The sequence below is a fragment of the Triticum aestivum genome, chromosome 6A, assembly GCF_018294505.1.
Source record: "Triticum aestivum cultivar Chinese Spring chromosome 6A, IWGSC CS RefSeq v2.1, whole genome shotgun sequence".
In the NCBI taxonomy this organism is placed as follows: Eukaryota; Viridiplantae; Streptophyta; class Magnoliopsida; order Poales; family Poaceae; genus Triticum; species Triticum aestivum.
The window spans coordinates 475,314,554-475,321,025 of NC_057809.1; positions in this window are offsets into that span (position 1 = coordinate 475,314,554).

Consider the following 6,472-nt stretch of genomic DNA (forward strand, 5'->3'; position numbering starts at 1 on the left):
GAAAGACGATGGTAGCAACTATACGGACTGGGTCCGGAACTTGAGGATCATCCTCATAGCTGCCAAGAAAGCATATGTCCTTGAAGCACCGCTAGGTGAAGCACCACCCCCAGCAAACCAAGACGTTATGAACGCTTGGCAGTCCCGTGCTGATGATTACTCCCTGGTTCAGTGCGGCATGCTTTACAGCTTAGAACCGGGGCTCCAGAAGCGTTTTGAGCAACACGGAGCATATGAGATGTTCCAAGAGCTGAAAATGGTTTTCCAAGCTCATGCCCGGGTCGAGAGATATGAAGTCTCCGACAAGTTCTACAGTTGTAAGATGGAGGAGAATAGTTCCGTCAGCGAGCACATACTCAAAATGTCTGGGTTGCACAACCGCTTGTCTCAGCTGGGAGTTAATCTCCCGGATGATGCGGTCGTTGACAGAATCCTTCAGTCGCTCCCACCTAGCTACAAGAGCTTTGTGATGAACTTCAATATGCAGGGGATGGAAAAGACCATTCCTGAGGTATATTCAATGCTGAAATCAGCGGAGGTGGAAATCAAAAAGGAACATCAAGTGTTGATGGTGAATAAAACCACTAAGTTCAAGAAAGGGCAAGGGTAAAAAGAACTTCAAGAAGGACGGCAAGGGAGTTGCCGCGCCCGGTAAGCAAGCTGCCGGGAAGAAGCCAAAGAATGGACCCAAGCCCGAGACTGAGTGTTTTTATTGCAAGGGAAGTGGTCACTGGAAGCGGAACTGCCCCAAGTACTTAGCGGACAAGAAGGCCGGCAACACCAAAGGTATATGTGATATACATGTTATTGATGTGTACCTTACCAGTACTCGTAGTAGCTCCTGGGTATTTGATACCGGTGTGGTTGCTCATATTTGTAACTCAAAACAGGAGCTGCGGAATAAGCGGAGACTGGCGAAGGACGAGGTGACGTTGCGCGTCGGGAATGGTTCCAAGGTCGATGTGATCGCCGTCGGCATGCTACCTCTACATTTACCTACGGGATTAGTTTTAAACCTCAATAATTGTTATTTAGTGCCAGCTTTGAGCATGAACATTGTATCAGGATCTCGTTTAATACGAGATGGCTACTCATTTAAATCCGAGAATAATGGTTGTTCTATTTATATGAGAGATATGTTTTATGGTCATGCCCCGCTGGTCAATGGTTTATTCTTATTTAATCTCGAACGTGATGTTACACATATTCATAGTGTGAGTACCAAAAGATGTAAGGTTGATAATGATAGTCCCACATACTTGTGGCACTGCCGCCTTGGTCACATTGGTGTCAAACGCATGAAGAAACTCCATGCAGATGGACTTTTGGAGTCTCTTGATTATGAATCATTTGACACGTGCGAACCATGCCTCATGGGCAAAATGACCAAGACTCCGTTCTCCGGAACAATGGAGCGAGCAACCAACTTATTGGAAATCATACATACAGATGTGTGCGGTCCAATGAGTGTTGAGGCTCGTGGTGGCTATCGTTATGTTCTCACCCTCACTGATGACTTGAGTAGATATGGGTATGTCTACTTAATGAAACACAAGTCTGAGACCTTTGAAAAGTTCAAGGAATTTCAGAGTGAGGTTGAGAATCAACGTGACAGGAAAATCAAGTTCTTGCGATCAGATCGTGGGGGAGAATATTTGAGTCACGAATTTGGCACACACTTAAGGAAATGTGGAATAGTTTCACAACTGACGCCGCCTAGAACACCTCAGCATAATGGTGTGTCCGAACATCGTAATCGCACTCTATTAGATATGGTGCGATCTATGATCTCTCTTACCGATCTACCATTGTCATTTTGGGGCTATGCTTTAGAGACTGTCGCATTCACTTTAAATAGGGCTCCGTAGAAATCCGTTGAGACGACACCGTATGAATTATGGTTTGGGAAGAAACCTAAGCTGTCGTTTCTAAAAGTTTGGGGATGCGATGCTTACGTGAAGAAACTTCAACCTGAAAAGCTCGAACCCAAATTGGAAAAATGCGTCTTCATAGGATACCCTAAAGAAACTATTGGGTATACCTTCTACCTCAGATCCGAAGGCAAGATCTTTGTTGCCAAGAATGGATCCTTTCTAGAGAAAGAGTTTCTCTCGAAAGAAGTAAGTGGGAGGAAAGTAGAACTTGATGAAGTATTGCCTCTTGAACCGGAGAGTGGCGCAGCTCAGGAAAATGTTCCTGAGGTGCCTGCACCGACTAGAGAGGAAGTTAATGATGATGATCATGAAACTTCAGATCAAGTTGCTACTGAACTTCGTAGGTCCACAAGGACACGTTCCGCACCAGAGTGGTACGGCAACCCTGTCCTGGAAATCATGTTGTTGGACAATGGTGAACCTTCGAACTATGAAGAAGCGATGGCGGGCCCAGATTCCGACAAATGGCTGGAAGCCATGAAATCCGAGATAGGATCCATGTATGAAAACGAAGTATGGACTTTGACTGACTTGCCCGATGATCGGCGAGCCATAGAAAATAAATGGATCTTTAAGAAGAAGACAGACGCGGATGGTAATGTGACCATCTATAAGGCTCGGCTTGTCGCTAAGGGTTATCGACAAGTTCAAGGGGTTGACTACGATGAGACTTTCTCACCCGTAGCGAAGCTGAAGTCCGTCCGAATCATGTTAGCAATTGCCGCATTCTATGATTATGAGATATGGCAAATGGACGTCAAAACGGCATTCCTTAATGGTTTCCTTAAGGAAGAATTGTATATGATGCAGCCAGAAGGTTTTGTCGATCCTAAGAATGCTGACAAGGTGTGCAAGCTCCAACGCTCAATCTATGGGCTGGTGCAAGCATCTCGGAGTTGGAACATTCGATTTGATGAGATGATCAAAGCGTTTGGGTTTACACAGACTTATGGAGAAGCCTGTGTTTACAAGAAAGTGAGTGGGAGCTCTGTAGCATTTCTCATATTATATGTGGATGACATACTATTGATGGGAAATGATATAGAATTCTTGGAAAGCATAAAGGCCTACTTGAACAAGTGTTTTTCAATGAAGGATCTTGGAGAAGCTGCTTATATATTAGGCATCAAGATCTATAGAGATAGATCGAGACGCCTCATTGGTCTTTCACAGAGTACATACCTTGACAAGATATTGAAGAAGTTCAATATGGATCAGTCCAAGAAGGGGTTCTTGCCTATGTTGCAAGGTATGAGATTGAGCACAGCTCAATGCCCGACCACGGCAGAAGATAGAGAAAAGATGAGTGTCGTCCCCTATGCCTCGGCCATAGGGTCTATTATGTATGCCATGCTGTGTACCAGACCTGATGTAAACCTTGCCGTAAGTTTGGTAGGAAGGTACCAAAGTAATCCCGGCATGGAACACTAGACAGCGGTCAAGAATATCCTGAAGTACCTGAAAAGGACTAAGGATATGTTTCTCGTTTATGGAGGTGACGAAGAGCTTGTCGTAAAGGGTTACGTCGATGCTAGCTTCGACACAGATCTGGATGACTCTAAGTCACAAACCGGATACGTGTATATCTTGAATGGTGGGGCAGTCAGCTGGTGCAGTTGCAAGCAAAGCGTCATGGCGGGATCTACATGTGAAGCGGAGTACATGGCAGCCTCGGAGGCAGCACAAGAAGCAATCTGGGTGAAGGAGTTCATTACCGACCTAGGAGTTATTCCCAATGCGTCGGGCCCGATGACTCTCTTCTGTGACAACACTGGAGCTATTGCCCTTGCCAAGGAGCCCAGGTTTCACAGGAAGACCAGGCATATCAAGCGTCGCTTCAACTCCATTCATGAAAATGTTCAAAATGGAGACATAGATATTTGTAAAGTGCATACGGACCTGAATGTCGCAGATCCGTTGACTAAACCTCTTCCTCGAGCAAAACATGATCAACACCAGAACTCTATGGGTGTTCGATTCATCACAATGTAACTAGATTATTGACTCTAGTGCAAGTGGGAGACTGTTGGAAATATGCCCTAGAGGCAATAATAAAATGGTTATTATTATATTTCCTTGTTCATGATAATTGTCTATTGTTCATGCTATAATTGTGTTATCCGGAAATCGTAATACATGTGTGAATACATAGACCACAACATGTCCCTAGTGAGCCTCTAGTTGACTAGCTCGTTGATCAATAGATGGTTACGGTTTCCTGACCATGGACATTGGATGTCATTGATAACGGGATCACATCATTAGGAGAATGATGTGATGGACAAGACCCAATCCTAAGCATAACACAAGATCGTGTAGTTCGTCTGCTAGAGCTTTTCTAAGTGTCAAGTATCATTTCCTTAGACCATGAGATTGTGCAAATCCCGGATACCGTAGGAGTGCTTTGGGTGTACCAAACGTCACAACGTAACTGGGTGGCTATAAAGGTACACTACAGGTATCTCCGAAAGTGTCTGTTGGGTTGGCATGAATCGAGACTGGGATTTGTCACTCCGTATGACGGAGAGGTATCTCTGGGCCCACTCGGTAATGCATCATCATAATGAGCTCAGTGTGACTAAGTAGTTGGTCACGGGATCATGCATTACGGAACGAGTAAAGTGACTTGCCGGTAACGAGATTGAACGAGGTATTGGGATACCGATGATCAAATCTCGGGCAAGTAATGTACCGATTGGCAAAGGGAATTGTATACGGGATTGCTTGAATCCTCAACATTGTGGTTCATCCGATGAGATCATCGTGGAACATGTGGGAGCCAACATGGGTATCCAGATCCCGATGTTGGTTATTGGCCGGAGAGTTGTCTCGGTCATGTTTGCATGGTTCCCGAACCCATAGGGTCTACACACTCTTAAGGTTCGATGACGCTAGGGTTATTAGGAAGACTTGTATGTGATTACCGAATGTTGTTCGGAGTCCCGGATGAGATCCCGGACGTCACGAGGAGTTTCGGAATGGTCTGGAGGTGAAGATTTATATGTAGGAAGTTGTCATACGGTCACCGGAAAGGTTCGGGGGCATATCGGTATTGTACCGGGGCCACCGGAGGGGTTCCGGGGTCCACCGGGAGGGGCCACCTCTCTCGGAGGGCCTAATGGGCTATAGAGGAAACGGAACCAGCCCTACATGGGATGGGCGCATCCCCCCCTTGGGCCCATGCGCCTAGGGTTGGGGGGAAACCCTAAGGGGGCGCCCCCCTTGCTTGTGGGGCAAGCCTCCTCCCCTTGGCCGCCGCCCCCCTCTAGATCTCATCTAGAGGGGGATGGCCCCCTTCCTTCCCCTATATATAGAGGGGCAAGGGGAGGGCTGCATACACCATCCAAGGCGCAGCCCCTCCCCTCCCCAACACCTCTCCTCCTCCGCAAGAGCTTGGCGAAGCCCTGCCGGAGTACTGCTGCTCCACCACCACCACGCCATCGTGCTGCTGTTGGAGCCCTCTTCCTCAACCTCTCCCTCCTCCTTGCTAGATCAAGGTGCGAGAGACGTTCTCGCTCCGTACATGTGTTGAATGCGGAGGTGCCGTCCGTTCGGCGCTAGGATCTTCGGTGATTTGGATCACGACGAGTACAACTCCATCAACCCCGTTCTCTTGAATGCTTCCGCTCGCGATCTACAAGGGTATGTAGATGCACTCCTCTCCCCTCGTTGCTAGATGACTCCATAGATTGATCTTGGTGATGCGTAGAAAATTTTAAATTTCTGCTACGATCCCCAACACTTGATCCAGTAGAGGGTCGAGGGAGAGTTTCGTCGGCACGATGGTGTGGTGCCGGTGTTGATGATATGATCCGCGCAGGGCTTCGCCTAAGCACTACGACAATATGGCCGAGCTGGTAAACTATGGAGGGGGCACCGCACACGGCTAAGGGACAATTAATGTGCCTTTGGGGTGCCCCCTGCCCCCATATATAAAGGGGGGAGGAGGAGGTGGCCGGCCCAAGGGGGGCGCGCCAAGGGGGGAGTCCTACTTGGACTCCTAGTCCAAGTAGGATTCGCCCCCCCCCCTCCTTCCAACCAACGGAAAGGGGAAAGGGGAAAGAGGGAGAGGGAGAAGGAAAGGGGAGCCGCACCCCCCCCCACCCCTAGTCCAATTCGGTTTGGGCTTGGGGGCGCCACCTCCTATGGCAGCCTCCCTCTCTCCGGTATGGCCCAATAGGCCCATTAACTTTCCCGGAGGGTTCCGGTAGCCTCCCGGTACTCCGAAAAATCCACAAACCTTATCGGAACCATTCCGGTATCCGTATATAACCTTCCAATATATCATTCTTTACCTCCCAACCATTTCGAGACTCCTCGTCATGTCCGTGATCTCATTCGGGACTCTGAACAAACTTCGGTCACCAAAACACATAACTCATAATACAAATCGTCATCGAATGTTAAGCGTGCGGACCCTACGGGTTCGAGAACTATGTAGACATGACCGAGACACATCTTCGGTCAATAACCAATAGCGGAACCTGGATGCTCATATTGGCTCCTACATATTCTACGAAGATATTTATCGGTCAAAC